At 39.2% G+C, this 17,176-nt stretch overlaps 1 protein-coding gene across 1 annotated transcript in view; it reads left to right on the top strand.

Moving 5' to 3' along the window:
• NBAS (NBAS subunit of NRZ tethering complex) overlaps nt 1-17,176 on the top strand; it is a 357,350-nt gene that overhangs the window by 28,399 nt on the left and 311,775 nt on the right. The gene's annotated exons all lie outside the window — the stretch shown is intronic.

Genomic DNA, 17,176 nt, shown 5'->3' with positions numbered 1-17,176 from the left:
TTCTCTAAATCTTATTTTTCTTATCTGTAAAATGCGGTTAATGCATAACACATAGCATTGTTGAGAGAGTTAAAAAATAGTGCATGTGAAATGCCCTTGCATAGAAGGACCTCAATAGATGTTCCTCCCTTCTCCTTTCCTTCTGTGAAAGTTAGGGCTGCACTGATTGCTGCATAGTCGATTCCTACCACTACAGGCACAACTGTGGATTCAATTCCAGACCCCTGCAATAAAGGGGATATTGCAATAAAGCAAGTCACACGAATTTTTTGATTTCCTAGTGCCTATAAAAGTATGTTTACACTATACTGTAGTCTGTTAAGTGTGCAGTAGTATTCTGTCTAAAAAAAATGTACATAGCTTAATGAAAAAATACAAAACAAAAAACAATTACAATAGTAACCTCAGAGATCACTGATCACAGATCACCATTAACAAATAAAATAATAATGAAAAAGTTTGAAATATTGAGAGAATTACCAAAATGTGACACAGAGACAAGAAGCAATTGCTGTTGAAAAAGTGGTGCTGATAGACTTGCTTTACACAAGGTTGCCACAAACCTTCAGTTTGTAAACAAAACAAAACAAAACAAAAAACCCCCCCAAAACGTAATATCTGTAAAGTGCAATAAAGCGAAGCACAATAAAATGATTTGTGCCTCTATATTCCATTTCTCATATGTGCCACTTCTTCATGTATATATTTGCCATCTACATTGAGGGTTACCTAAAACTTTTGACATTTTCTACTTCCAATGATTTCTCCCTTTCATTTTGTTATTTGAGAATGAAATTTACATATATTTTGTAAATTAGCCAAGCTAACTTTTTGGTTCTCTAAAAGGGAAGAATATAAAATTTTGAGTCAGGCAAATCTAGCTTGAGTTCTGAATTTTGAGACTTATTCTCTTGGCAAGTCTTTAAACTCTCTGACCCTCAATGTACTTAAGTGTTTTGATTGAAAATGTATGGAAGTTTTGTATTCTGTTCAATTATAGGTTTGACCTTGTGTTTTTTAATTAATTAATTAAATTGATTTATTTTTGGCTGCGTTAGGTCTTTGCTGCTGCGCGCGGGCCCTCTCTAGTTGTGGCGAGCGGGGGTTACTCTTCGTTGCAGTGCGCGGCCTTCTCGTGGCGGTGGCTTCTCATTGTGGAGCACGGGCTCTAGGCGCGCGGGCTTCAGTAGTTGTGGCATGAGGGCTCAGCAGTTGTGGCTCACGGGCTCTAGAGCACAGGCTCAGTAGTTGTGGCGCACGGGCCTAGTTGCTCTGCGGCATGTGGGATCTTCCCGGACCAGGGATGGAACCTGTGTCCCCTGCATTGGCAGGTGGATTCTTAATCACTGCGCCACCACGGAGGCCCTTGTCCTTGTGTTTTGTTTGGAATTTTTATTATTATGAAATTTTTATACTACAAAAGAATACACACACACCCGCATACAGCTACACTGAAGTCCCGTTTATATTTCCTTGATCCCGTCCTCTCTGACCCCCTAGAGATAGCCACTGTCCTGAGTTTTGCTTATCATTCTCTTGCTTTCTTTGTAGTTTTACCACTTATTCATATTTAGTTATGAGTATATAAATGGAATCATACAGGAGACATACAAGTCTTGCTTTGTGACTTGCTTTTTGATGTATGTTGCTCTAGTTCGTTCCTTTTTAAGTACTATTAGGATATTTCGTTTTGTGAATAAATTGCAACATATTTATCCTTTCTCCAAATTTAGCTTGTTTCCAGTATCTTTTTTTTTTTTTTTTTTTTGCGGTACGTGGGCCTCTCACTGTCGCGGCCTCTCCCTTTGCGGAGCACAGGCTCCGGACGCGCAGGCTCAGCGGCCGTGGCTCACGGGCCCAGCCGCTCCGCGGCACGTGGGATCCTCCCGGACCGGGGCGCGAACCCGGTTCCCCTGCATCGGCAGGCGGACTCGCAACCACTGCGCCACCAGGGAAGCCCCCAGTATCTTTTTGGTTATAAAAAAAAGTACTGTGGCAAAAATTATTGTGCATTTCTCTCACACATGTGCAAGAATTTATGTAGGATAATATAACTAGGAGTGGGATTGCTGAATTGTTGGGTAAATACATCTTCAGCTTTGCTAGATTAAACGAATGTTTTCCAGAGTGGTTCTACCAATTTACAATCCCATCAGCAGTGTATGAAAGTTTCTGTTGTTTCACATTCTTACTAGCAGTCTTGATGTCAGACTTTTAAATATTTGCTGATCTAGTAGGTGTAAAAGAGTATCTCATTGTAGTTTTAATTTGAGTTTCCCTGATAACTGATGAGATTGAGAAACTTCATGTGATTGGCCATTCATATTTCTTATCTGTAGAATGTTTTTATATCATTTCTTATTTTTTTATTGGGTGTTTGATCTTGACATTCTTCTATAATCTGGATATTAATTCTGGGTTGATTATATGCATGATGCGTATCTTCTCCCAACATGTGAGTTTTTTTTTTCCGTATAATTTACCTTTTATTTTATGAATTATATCTGTACGTAGTACCAAGTATTAAATAGTTTGAAAAACTGACTCCTCCACCCAATTTCTTGCTTTCCACTTTTAGCTTATTTTATTAAAAAAAAATTTTTATTGGAGTATGGTTTATTTAAAATGTTGTGTTAAATTCTACTGTACAGCAAAGTGAATCAGTTATGCATATACATATATCCACTCTTTTTTAGATTCTTTTCCCGTATAAGTCATTACAGAGTATTGAGTAGAGTTCCCTGTGCTATACAGTAGGCCCTTATTAGTTATAGTTATCTATTTTATTGTAGTGTGTATATGTCAATCCCAATCTCCTAATTTATCCCTCCCCACCCCCTTTCTCCCTGGTAACCATGTTTATTTTTTAAATCTGCGACTCTATTTCTGTTTTGGAAATAAGTTCATTTGTACCATTTTTTTAGGTTCCACATATAAATGATATCATATGATGTTTGTTTTTCTCTCTCTGACTTACTTCACAGTATGACAATCTCTAGGTCCATCCACGTTGCTGCAAATGACATTATTTCATTCTTTTTTATGGCTGGGTAATATTCCATTGTATATTTGTACCATATCTTTTTTAAACGTTCCTCTGTTGATGGACATTTAGGTGCTTCCATGTCCTGGCTATTGTAAATAGTGGTTAGCTTATTTTAGTTGATTCCTTTGGCTATTTTGGTGAATCACAACCTTCTGTAACCTCCTAAGAAAGAATTCATGGGGAGTATATTTTTTGAGGGCTTGTATGTCTAAAGATGCTCTTGAGAATTCTAATGTTACTCTAGTGTAAAATCCCTTTTTTTTTTTTTTTGGTCTATTTTTTTGGTCCCCCTTCTGTCTGAAAGCTGAGATTTTATTTTCTATTTTCCCCCAGTGTTCTGAAATTTGACTGTGTTATGTCTTGGAGTAGGTTTTTTTTTTTTTTTCCCCAAATATCCATGGTATTGGCCATTCAATTTGGATACTCACCTTTGGGAAAATTCACTGAATTATTTCTTTGATTATTTCTTCCCCTCTGTTTCCTCTCTTCTGTCCAGAATGTCTATTATCTAGATATTGAGTATCCTGGACTCACCTTTAATTTTCTCATTCTCTTTTTTTCCCCTTTGTTGTTGTTGAAAAAGAGAAGTAAAAGATTATTTTAATTTTTTCTGTATAGCTATTTACTTAAGGAAGAAAGTAGTTTGAAGCACTTTTGATATCTATTATAAATATAATAAATTGATACATATGATCTTGTTTAGAAAAAAATCATGTATTCTGGTTAATTTTTTCTGATATATTTTCTATTTACTAATTCTTCTGTGCCTCATCTCTTTTCAAAACTAGTCATTGTATTTTTAGTTTCATTTTTTTACATTTCTTATTTCTACAAGTTCTATGTAGTTATTTTAAGAATCTCTCTTAGGAAGGGAGAAAAAGGAACTGAAATGAGTATTCAGTGAGCCACTAGTTGTTTTGAGGATTAAATACATAGTGGATATTCAGGAAATGATAGGATTGAACAAATATAATGCTATTAATTTTTCCCTTTTGATTTGTGTAGATTCTGTCTTGAAGAGTCTGTTGGTATATCCTTAAGAAATTTGAAGATCAGTTTCAAAAGTCTAGCCAATTAAAAAATTTAAAAATAGGAAAGAATTTTCTAAATACAATAAATCTGAAATGCTAATAGACCTTTGTTTTACTTTAGATGAAGGTGAGTGATCACATTCAGAGTAGAGTTCTTCCCATTTTATAAAATTGAATGTAATTGTATAAGCTGCAAATAATTGTTTTCTTAAATCAAATATTTCTTTTGATGATAAAATAAACATTATAAGAAAAAGAAAATTGTATTTTTTTAAAAAAATAAATTTATTTATTTATTTTTGGCCACGTTAAGTCTTCGTTGCTGCGCGCGGGCTTTGTCTAGTTTTGGCGAGCGGCGGCTACTCTTCATCGCGGTGCACGGGTTTCTCATTGCGGTGGCTTCTCTTGTTGCGGAGCACGGGCTCTAGGCACGTGGGCTTCAGTAGTTGTGGCACACAGACTCAGTAGTTGCGGCTCGCGGGCTCTAGAGCGCAAGCTCAGTAGTTGTGGCGCCTGGGCTTAGTTGCCCCGTGGTGTGTGGGATCTTCCCGGAACAGGGCTGGAACCCGTGTCCCCTGCAATGGCAGGTGGATTCTTAACCACTGCACCACCAGGGAAGTCCATTGTTTTTTATTCCTGTCAACTTCTTATATAAAGTATGGCCTTTTAATGTTTGGTGTTTTTTTTTTTTTTTTTTTTTGCGGTACGTGGGCCTCTCACTGTTGTGGCCTCTCCCGTTGTGGAGCACAGGCTCCGGACGCGCAGGCTCAGCGGCCATGGCTCACGGGCCCAGCTGCTCCGCGGCATATGGGATCCTCCCGGACCGGGGCACGAACCCGTGTCCCCTGCATCGGCAGGCGGACTCCCAACCACTGCACCAGCAGGGAAGCCCTAATGTTTGTTTTTATGTTTCAGATCTTGTATTTTCCTTGCATGGCTTCACTAATATGTCGTCACTAAATTCTGCTGCTAGAAAGGGGATAGAATGTGTTTTGCTTTGACGTGCTTAGTTCTCTGTTGTGAATTTTGCCAAGGCTAGACAGTGCATACTCAGACTGTCATCACATATCGCACCCATGACACTCCAATTGCTGGCTTGATTTTTGTTGAGGGTGACCTATTTCTTTATGTTTACATCTTCTTTGATACCATGTTTTATTATATAAACCTCAAGCGAGGTTTGCTCTTTGCTCTTTTAAGTCCTTTTCTTGGTTTAGTTCAACTTATTTTTATTGTTTTAGTGCAGTTATTAATATCTTTCTCAGCAATTATATACATTAAAAAAATTAATCTATTGTCCCTTAAAAAGTATATGTGTTCTGTTAGAGGAATTGTCTGCCTGTTATTAGTAAAGATTGATGAGGTAGAAAGTCTATTCTATTGTTATTTGGCCTTTCCACTACTGTCTTATTTATTGTGGCTTGCCGTGTGCAACACAATGTTAGGTTTGTGGAAGATATAAAGATGGAGAACAATCCTGACTTCAAGGTCTCATATGCTTGAATGAGAAATAATATGCACATATATGTATATGCATATGCGGTTGACCCTTGAATGACATGAGTTTGAGCTGTGCAGGTCCACTTATACATGGATTTTTTTCACTAAATACATGCTATAGGAATACATGATCTACGGTTGGTTGAGTATTACATGCATGCGTGGATAGGGAAGCCCGACTGTAAAGTTATACACAGATTTTTGACTGCTAGGGGTGGGGATTGGTGCCCCTAACCCCTGTGCTGTTCAGGGGTCAACTGTATATCTAATATATATATATATATATATATATATATATATATATATATATACACACACACACACACACACATATATATATTTGTAATGTCAAATATATTTATTTCTTTATTTAAATATATGTGTGTGTATATATGTACACATACATACATATATATAACAGGATTGCAAACTGGAAAGAAGTAAGGGCCTTAAAAGAGTGCACATATAGGGATGTGGGGATCCAGATAAAGGAGATATTATTTCCTTGAAGGATCAGGGGAGTATGGCAGGTGGCATTAGGACTTACTTTGCAGAATGGATATGATCTGGACGTGATGGGTGTTCCAGACAAAGTGACATTGTGAACAGTGACAAGAGACAGGAAGCCACAGTTTATTTTTGGAAAATTTCAAGTGGTGCAGCTTGGCTGACACTGTAGGGTGTGTGTGGGAGGGGAGGAGAGGTGATAGTTGTGGTGGGAGAATGGGTGTGTGAAAGGCACGCTGAGGTCAGGTAATTGGGAGCGTTAATTGGCTTTTCTGTTCTTTAAGGAACTCAGATTTTTGAGATGAGGAAACATATCAACTATGCTTTGAGGAATGTTGATTTAGTTTGGAGATACTAGTGGCTGGGTGACTCATAGGTGACGAAGTTCAGGCCATAGTTCAGGCCACAGGCAACTAGGGCCTGTTCATTTTCATACATAGAATTACTATGTATGCATATATATCGTACTTTATTAATTGTTAAATTTTGATTAATAAATCTTATATTTCCAATTAAAATTTCAGATAATTGAAGGCAGCAAATACATGCAGTGTACATTTAAGCAATAACATCTAGTATAAGAGCTCTGTCAATTGGTACCTCTCCATCTGTGGGCTCCTTGGATAAGTGACTAATTTCTTGAGTGGAGAAGAAAAATTATTATGTTTCTTTTTTTGATTTTTCTCTTCCTTTTTTCTCTCTTATATTTTGTATTCTGCCCCACATTTTTCTGTTTTATTTTTCTTGTCTTTTTTAAAAGATGTGCATTTTATGTCTTAATCTTTTGCTGTTTTTTTGCTTTGTTTAGTTTATTTCATGATGACTATTCCGTTGTCTTGGTTTTTTACAAAGGTCAGTATCGGACTTCTTTTTTCCTAGCACTGTTTCAGGAGCGTAAGTGGGGTTCACTTGGGACCGTAGGTTTGAATTGATCATACCTTCAATAGTTATTACATGATAATAACTTGTCATAAGTCAGATTACCTTATTACTTCTTAAGCCTTTCAGTTTTTGGCCTAGGATGTAAGTACATAAAGGTATTTCTGGGGGAATGGTCTCACAAATTTTGGAAAGGTAAGTACATTATGAAACCACAGGAGGAGGGCTTCTTCTTGGTTCTGCAATCATATACAACTTTTGATAGCAGTCAACTTGGAGATGGATGACTGCATTAAAGTTTCTGAATGAAAATTGTTATAAAGCAAGGAATATGTGTAAATGCTCTGTTGTGCATGATAAAAATATTGCTAGGTTGTTTATATTTTCCACCGTATGGTCTTTTTTTAAGGAAAGAAGCTGAAATATTCATCACATTTTTTTTTTTTTTTTTTTTTTTTTTTTTGCCGTACGCGGGCCTCTCACTGCCGTGACCTCTCCCGTTGCGGAGCACAGGCTCTGGACGCGTAGGCTCAGCGGCCATGGCTCACGGGCCCAGCCACTCCGCGGCATGTGGGATCTTCCCGGACCGGGGCACGAACCCGTGTCCCCTGCATCGGCAGGCGGACTCTCAATCAGTGCGCCACCAGGGAAGCCCATCACATTTTTATTTATTTTTGGTTATTCTCGTAATGTGATCTTGTGATATTTACCATCCACAAGGATTTTGTAAATGTGAAATATATCAGCCAGAGTGGAGTTAGGATAAATTGGTAATATACAAACTCAAGGCTTTATGAAATTCACTGTTTTACTTGATGCTGTGAGCACTGTTGAAGAAGAGAAATTGGGGTGGTAAATTGGGTAATACGAAACAAAAATTAATTGAGAGACTTTGGGATAAGCTCTGTGGATTTGCTGATTTTGACTGTTTTCTTTTTACGTATTCTAACTTACAGCCTAATGAATGCATTTTATCCTCTCCAGACTATCTCATATTCCAGTTTTGCCCTCCCTCCTACACCTATCCCAACCCTTCCTTGCCTTCTGTTTTCTGTTTTCAGTGTCCTCTTTGTTGTGTTAGTTTTGGCTTACATTGTACCCTGATTCCAGCTAAGAGGAATCTAGTACCTCTGCATTCTTAGAGGGGATGACGTTTAAACTTTCAGTACAGGTGGGTACTGTGCTTGGTGGTGGGGATTCAGATGTGGTGCCTGCCCTCTAGGAGTGTACAGTCTCTTTTGGGAGTCATACATTCGTAAATAAGGGCACCCACGTAACGTAAGTTCAGATACAATACTTTATCTGTGTATAGTAGTCTCCCCTTATCCACGGGGCATATGTTCCAAGACCCCCGGTGGATGCCTGAAATCACAGGTAGTACTGAACCTTCATATGCTATGTTTTTTTCTTATACATACATACCTGTGATAGAGTTTAATTTATAAATTAGGCTCAGTAAGAGAATATTTGAGTTGCCAGCATCACTATTCTTGTGCTGTGGGGCTGTTATGAAGTAAAACAAGGCTTTCGTGAACACAAGAACTGCAGTACCTCAGCAGTCCGTGTCTGAAAACGTGGATGGCTGTTAAGTGCCTAAAGTGTGGGGTACACCGGCCAAAGGGAGGATTCACCTCCTGGGCTGCATGGAGCAGGATGGCACGGGAAGGTGCAGGATTTCACTACCCTACTCAGAATGGCGTGCAGTTTAAAACTTATGAACTCTTTCTGGAATTTTCCATTTAATATTTTTGGACTGCAGTTGACTGTGGGTAACTGAAATTGCAGGAGGCGAAACTGTGGATAAGTGGGACTACTGTATCCTGCTTTCAACAGCTTCTTTTTTTTGAGGTTTTGATCCTAATTTTATTGTAAATTTCTACAAGCCATATCTGACTTATTCAACTTTGAATATCCAATAGTTCCTTGATAACTATGCAAAGATAGTGTTTGAAGGTAACTTTTTCTAGATCCTGAATTACATATCAACAAAGACAAAAGCTAGAAAACATGTCTCCTTTCTTGGGCCCTTTTGAGAAGCCACCCATTCTCAGAATCCTTGATGACTCTTTGATACTAATTTTAAGTGTATAATTCAGTGATTTTTTGTAAATGTGTAGAGTTGTGCAAACACTACTCCAGTCAGTTTTAGACTATTTCCATTGTCCCTAAAGATCTCTCATGCCTGTGAGTTTCATGGAATGTAAATCACACCTCAGTAAAACTGTAAAAAATAAAGGAATGCATAAAAAAGAAAAAAAAAGATCCTTTAAGCAGGCTTTCATTTGAACACTTTTATCTTTTTTTTAATTAAAAAATGACTTTAAATTTATATACAGTAAAATTCACTCTTTTTGGTGTACATTGCTTTTTAAAAAAAATTTTATTGAAGTATAGTTGATTTACAATGTTGTGTTAATTTCTTCTGTACAGGAGTGATTCAGTTATACATATACATTCATATATATATATTCTTTTTCATATTCTTTTCCATTATGGTTTCTCACAGGATATTGAATATAGTTCCCTATGATATACAGTAGGACCTTGTTGTTTATCCATCCCATACATAATGGTTTGCCTCTGCTAATCCCAGACTTCCATTCCTTCCCTCCCTCACTTCCCCTCCCCGTTGGCAACCATAAGTCTGTTCTCTATATCTGTGAGTCTGTTTTTGTTTCATAGATATGTTGATTTGTATCATATTTTAGAGTCCACATATAAGTGATAGCATATGGTATTTGTCTTTCTGACTTACTTCACTTAATATGATGATATCTAGGTCCATCCTTGTTGCTCCACATGGCAGTATTTCGTTCTTTTTGACGGCTGAGCAGTACTCCATTGTGTATGTATGCACATCTTTACCCACTCATCTGTCGATGGACACTTAGGCTGTTTCCACATCTTGGCTATTGTAAATAGTGCTGCTATGAACGTAGGGGTGCGTGTATCTTTTCGAATTATAGTTTTGTCCGGGTATATGCCCAGGAGTGGGATTGCTGGATCATATGGCAACTCTATTTTTAGATTTTTGAGGAACTTCCATATTGTTTTCCATAGTGGTTGCACCAATTTACATTTCCACCAACTGAACACTTTTATCTTTATGTTAAGGATACTAAGGTTTATGTTAAGAAAGATGCCCGTGTTTCATACAGTCTGGGGGGAAGAATCATGATTGATTAATAATGAATGTCATAGTTGTACAAAGGATGAATCCAAGCATTTGAGTGATTAATTTTGATCCTTTTAGTCAACTGTGTTAAGCCAGATACAGATTCCACAGAAAGAACTTGAGACATTTACAAGGAGTAATAAACTCTGCAGAAAGAACTTGAGACATTTACAAGGAGTAATAAACTCTGCAGAAAGAACTTGAGACATTTACAAGGAATAATAAACTAAGTGTCAGCTTGCCTATTAGTAGATTGCGATTAGGTAGGAGTGAACTGGCTAAAGAGTAGTTTGGTAATTGCATTCTCCTAAGCGTGCACTGATAGGGATTGCTACTATTCTTGGGAAGGCTCAGAAGATGCAAGAGGAGATGTCTTTAGAAAGCTGTTAATTTTAGGCGGAGACTGAGGGATAGCTTTAAGTAATGGCACGTTGAAGTGCTAAAGGGCTATGGTTTACACATCCTGATTTGGTCATCTCTTGGGGGTTTCTGATTTCCCCTAACCAACACTCAGCACTTTATTTTTTTAAAAATTTATTTATTTCAGGCTGTGTTGGGTCTTCGTTGCTGCTCTGGGCTTTCTCTAGTTTCAGCGAGCAGGGGCTACTCATTGCGGTGTGCAGGCTTCTCATTGTGGTGGCTTCTCTTGTTGCAGAGCATGGGCTCTAGGTGCATGGGCTTCAGTAGTTGTGGCACGTGGGCTCAGCAGTCGTGGCTCACGGGCTCTAGAGCGCAGGCTCAGTAGTTGTGGTGCCCGGGCTTAGTTGCTGCACGGCATGTGGGGTCTTCTCGGACCAGGGCTCGAACCCGTGTCCCCTGCATCGGCAGGAAGATTCTTAACCACTGCGCCACCAGGAAAGTCCCTCAGCATTTTAAATATGAGTGCTTTACACTCATGGGATAGAGGAGGTATTCCAAATAAATAACTAGTATTTAGTGGGGGGATCAAAAATGTTTTTCATGTGAATAAGCTCTCAGGAGGCGTGATGATGACTTCACTGGCACAAAATGGAAGGAAAACAGTCTTGGGCATAGAGTGGGATAGGGTGCAGTAGAGTATGCATAGGGGGCCACGATCTCTTCTTCATACATCACCCCTGTCTAGGGAAATGTCCATCGGTCCCACAAATGTTTAAATTATATCTTGTGGAGGAGATAGTGTTGAGAGTGCCCTAATTAAAGGTTTACCCAAGGGCGTAGGTAAATTTTGTTCTCCTCTTATAAGGTGTGAGATCCATCTAGACCTGTGAGATGCTTTTGGAAGCTAATCAGTGGGCCTTTATAGCCGTTACATTGCCATAAAATTGCCCATCTTTCTCTCTGGTTCCTAAGGTCATATATATTCTATGAGAATCAGGGCAGTGATGTGTAAATGATACACTCTGTTGACAGCTGGAGGAGCAGTTGGGTATAAATTGCATTAGGAAGTTTTTCATAAGCCCTAACTAGATAAGATTAATAATTTCATGAAGGATTGCTTCTAGAAAAGGAATGAGTACTGTAGTCCTAATCCTTGTTAATTATCTTCCACTGCAGTGAGAGAGTGTGTTCAGCCTTTGATAATGCAGGGGCTGTTGACATTTGAGAGATTAATGTGCAGCCTTGTAGCTGGGAAGTATGAATGTCAGTAATCGAGTATATTAACTTATATTAAGGAGCTTTTCATGTTGCCTTTAGAATTCTCATTCCTCCACTGTGAGAAAATTCTTCTTTCCCTGAGTTCAGGTTGGGTTTTTGAAGAGAAATGAAGAAGTGCTGTTCTCTGCACAGAAAGCTGCATTGTCTTGGCGGATGTGAAAGTCCTTAGGTGTGAATTGAGGGACTTGCTGAGCTTCACAGACTGATTTTTCTTTTTTTTTCCCACAGGCATTTGTTTCTGGGGAGGCAGGGAAGTGGAGAGTCTTGGCCATATCCTGTGATCTGCTTTTATCCAGGATATGTTACAGATAGATAGACATGTGTGACTCAGAAATATCTTGGTCCTTAACAGCCTCCACCTGGCTGTCTTTTAAGAAGACAGTCTTCTTTATTAGTTTGACATTTTTTTGCCTGCCACGGAAAGAAATTAAATTATTTGGCAATCAGCTTTAACCCATCAGTCAGTCCTCTCTTTGGAGATTCTTTGATAGGAGGGGCTAGTTCTCATTATGTTACAGTTACATTTAAATGGGCCTTTGTAGACCTTAATAAAGTTTTTAATCTCTTCAGCTGTTAAATCAACTAACCTCCCTCCCTCCCTCTCGCTCTCTCTCCGTCCCCCCTACCCCCGCCCCGCGCCGAGCGTTTTGGTTGTAGTTTAACCTGATAACTTTATATGTCAGTGAATTTCATTAATCTTAAGCAAGATATTTTGTACTTGGGTTATATGTTTCCCCCCCCTGATTTTAAGGACTACTCCATAATCCCTTTGCAAAATTTTTGGAAATGCAATTTTAAGAAGTAACTTGGGCCAGATTGAATTTCTTCTTATACTTGGAGTGATGCTAGCTGTTGTGGATCTCTCTTTGGAGTAGAGAGCTGAAAGAAGACTATTGAGTTATCTTAGGTTATTTTATAGGAATTAAGGAATGATGCTTAATTATGTTTTTTAAAAATTTTTATTGGAGTATAGTTGCTTTACAATGTGTTAGTTTCTACTCTACAGCAAAGTGAATCAGCTATACGTATACAAATATCCCCTTTTTTGGATTTCCTTCCCATTTAGGTCACCTAGGTTCTCATTAGTTATCTATTTTATACATAGTATCAATAGTGTATGTGTGTCCATCTCAATCTCCCAGTTCATCCCACCCCCGCCTTCCCCCTTGGCGTCCATACCTTTGTTCTCTATGTCTGTGTCTCTATTTCTGCTTTGTAAATAAGATTGTCTATACCAATTTTTTCAAATTCCACATATATGCTATTAATTTTGTTTTATAAATAATTAGAAAATTAAAAAAGTACATTTGTGATATGATAGAATGTGTACTGGATTAGGAGACAGGAAATCTGTGCTACTTCTTAGCTCTGTAACCTCAAGTCGTCATTCTTTTTGGACCACGTTTTGCTGCACTGCATTGGGCACAGACAGTAGATGGTGGTTTTAGCAAGCTGCTCAAGTACCAAGGACATCTAGTATAGGCTACTAGGTAGCATTTAACAGAGCAAAATTGTGGCAGGGAGTTTGGTAGCAGGCATTATGGAAATTCATTGTCGGGGACAGCTGGCAGGCAGCAGTTAGCAGGATCCAGTGGGGGGAGGTAGGGTTCAAAGACAAGACTTATTTTCCTGAGAGAACAAGTTTGAGAAAGACTTCAAAAATTAAACTATTGGTTTTGAAATAGAAGGTGAGAATTTGGTTTCAGAACCTGGACTGTTCTGAAATCAGGATTCAAAGTAGACATGGAATGGATCAGACAGAGGGATGCTGAACATATTACATTGTGCTTTTGCAGTGAAGTTGCCTAAATCCGTCGTAATGATGGGGAGGGAACTAAGGGTTTAGATGATGATCATTGTCATCCGCTGTGGATTGAGGGATGGCAACGGGGCACACACATTCAAGAAATCCAAGATGAACAGAATTTTTAATATTGAACTGGTAAGATTTTTGTAGCAAAGAATATTTAAGATCAAATTAGAATGAATTAAAATTGGGGACATTTCTATGATCCCAAGAGAAGAACGGCTTCTAACTGTGAAGGTAGTAGGTAACGGTTTTTGAGCCCTTACTTTGCCAGGCATGGTCTTAAGTACTTTTAATTTGGGGGCATGTAAATTTTTCTCCTTCCTTCCTCCCTCCCTCCCTTCCTTCCTTCCTCCCTCCCTCCCTCCCTCGATTATGACATAATTTCAAATATGGAGGCACTGTCATTTTTTTCTCTTGCCCCAAATGATGACACTTATTTACATTTTCAGGGTTGGTTTTTTCTTTCCTCCCTGCCTCCCTCCCTCCCCCCCTCCCTCCCTCCCTTCCCTCCCTCCCTCCCTCCCTCCCTTCCCTCCCTCCCAACCTTCCTCCCTCCCTCCTTCCCTCCTTCCCTCCTTCTTCCCCCTTTCTTGCTGGTTGTATGCCACAAGCCCATTGGTCACTGGACAGGGAACATACAAGAGTTTCTTGCTCTATTATTTCAAATTCATTTCCTTGGCTTTAAGGAGTTTTAAGCCACTAGATGGCAGATTTTTTTCAACAATTACTAGACTGAAGACCCTTCTTAATAAACTAGTTATAACTCTTCTTGTAATCAATTTGTAGGCTCAGCTTTAGCTCTCCCAGGGCATCCAGATCACGTCTGGTGTGATGCGTGGGGCACACATCCCGTCCCTCCCTTTCTTTCCTCGGACGGGCCTGACCACCCTCTTCTCACTGCCTCTTGCTCTGCCCTGGCCTCTGCCTTTCCTCCTGCTCATTTAGTTCACTCCTTGTGGTTTTTGGCTCCATCACTTACAGTTTATTTTTCTTGTCTGAATCAAACATTCCTGCTTTGAATTTTAGACTCTTAGAACGTCGGAGCTGGAAAAGAGTTCCGTGCATCGTTTGGCTGAGCCCCTTCGTTTCTCAGGTGGGAGAACTGACGCCTGCAGAGGTTAAGCCAAGGACAGCGGGGGGCTCCGGATCGGATTTATCTTCGCGCCCCTGCAGTTCTGGGCACATAGTGTGCAGACAGATGTTTCGTGAATGAAACAGCTGTGGTAAATGCTTTGAAGGATACAGACCCGGTCTCTGTGTCCGAATGGCTTAACGTTTAGTGATGGAGCCATGATTTAAGTAACTGTTACCGCTTTGAAGGTAGCAGGTGATCATGTGCTCGGGAAGTGAGCAGGATAAACCGTTCTGTATTGTTAAGGGCCCTTCGGACTTTCTGCCCTGCTACCCCCGCTCGCCTTTCACAGGCTGGGAGCACTCACTGCGTTTCTCACCATCCTCCCAGCGCACCATTTACAGACGCGTCCCCGCGCTCTTGTACATCGTGTTCTCTTGGCTGAGCAGGCTCTTTACCTGATCCCTTTATCTGTTTGGGAAGTTGTTTAAAGGATAAACCTTTCTCTGGCGTTACCCTGTGAAGCCTTCCTTGACTTCTTCCTCCGCGCAGTTGATTGGTCCTTGAGGCTCTTTTTGTGCCTAACTCGAGGGTGCCTGCGGCAGTGGTCTGGGTTGGCTTGTCCTTCCCCCGGAGTGGACAGTGCTCGCTGTCGTTCTCGTGTATGAATATGTGTCCGCGGCCGTCTGAGAAAGGAGGGCGCCCCCGAGCCTCACCCCGTGGTTGGTACTAACGCACTGGGAGAGCGAAACACGACTCTACAAATTGATTCTGAGAATTAGAAGTGGTTTATTAAGCAAGCTCTTTATTTGTCTTGCACATTCCTGATTGCTGAGCACATGGTTTGCGTTTATAAATTTTGATGGGATGAAGGAAACTAATGTTACAGTTACTCTGTTGCAAAGGTATTTGAACCTGATACACCTGATTCCTAGACCGCTGATTTTCCTATTGTCCACAAAATTTTGAGGTTGAAGATTATTGGGAAAGTTCTTTCTCCTACTCTTCGTGTTTTTGTTAACGAGTAGTTTAAACTCCTACACATCGAGGGCTTTAGTCTTCAGAATTTAATATGTACTATAGAAATTCCGTATTGCTTTATGTCTGTATAGAATAATTTAAAAATAATCACTTGCTTCAAAATGTGATTCCCGAAGTAAGTACATAAGAGCCAAATACTGTATATTTAAGGAGGTTTTGCTTACCACTGCATGTAAATGTTTCTGGGTGGAGGAGCTTACTGCAACAGAAAATAACATTAATGATATAAGTTATTTTCTGCAGTATTGTCTGTGGTTTTAATTTTTGCAAAAATCTAGTGATCCTTTCAGTAGTAAATCACAGAATGCTTAAGATGTAACTATTAACATATAAACAGCTTCAAAATGTCACAAAGCAAATGATATGCTATTTTCTTTTTCAGTATTTGACTAGACTTGTGGGTTGATGCTAAGTGTTACAGCCAATTTACTGAATTTTTTTCTCTTGGACTTAATTAACTGGAAGAAATTTAGGTACATAATTTGCGATACTGTATCTTGATTTTCCTCTTTTTAAGTTAGAAACAGAATAGTACAGGGAATGATTTAATGAACACCTAAGTACCTACTACCCAGCATTAACAAATATTGAGATTATATTTTTTACTTAAGGTGTGTGTGTATGTATGTGTATAGTTATACCCAGATATATAAATAAAAGAGAGACAATAGTACAGACAAAATTTCTTACTTCCATTCCTCTGTCTCACTTTCCCTTTCTAGAGGCAGCCTGCTCTCGTGGTTTTAGTGTGTGACCTTCAAATATGTATTTTTATATTTGTTCTTTTTACACTATATGTTTCCCTGAACAGTTTACTGAACTTATTTATCCCTTTTAAACATTTAAAATATTTCTAATTTTTCTGCATTATAAATAGTGCTACATGAGGTATTCTTTTACCAAGAGATAAATATACCTGTGCAAGAATTTCTCTAGAGTTGTCTCAGAACTCAATTTGGGGTATTTTTTGGGAAGGGGTGCATTTTTTAGATATTGTCATATCATTCTCCAAAATGATTACTACAGTCTTACCAATAGTTTTATGAGAGTTACTGTGTCTCTGAGCGTAGAGGGTGGCTGGCATAAATCTTTGTTGTTTTGATCTTCATTACTGGCTTTTGTATTTCTCTTCTTGTGACTTGCTTATTCTTTGTCTGTTTTTCTTTTGGGCTGGTTTTGGGAGATCTTTATGGATTCTGTCTGCTAAAACATATACTCTGTTAGTGTTTTTTTTTTAAGGGCTTCAAATGCTTGGCTTATTTATTTATTTATTTTTGGTTGTGTTGGGTCTTCATTTCTGTGCAAGGGCTTTCTTTAGTTGTGGCAAGCGGGGGCCACTCCTCATCGCGGTGCGCGGGCCTCTCACTATCGCGGCCTCTCCTGTTGCGGAGCACAGGTTCCATACGTGCAGGCTCAGCAGTTGTGGCTCGCGGGCCTAGTTGCTCCACGGCATGTGGGACCCCCCCAGACCAGGGCC

This window comes from Physeter macrocephalus, chromosome 12, assembly GCF_002837175.3.
Source record: "Physeter macrocephalus isolate SW-GA chromosome 12, ASM283717v5, whole genome shotgun sequence".
In the NCBI taxonomy this organism is placed as follows: Eukaryota; Metazoa; Chordata; class Mammalia; order Artiodactyla; family Physeteridae; genus Physeter; species Physeter macrocephalus.
This window is presented reverse-complemented; position numbering and strand designations above follow the sequence as displayed.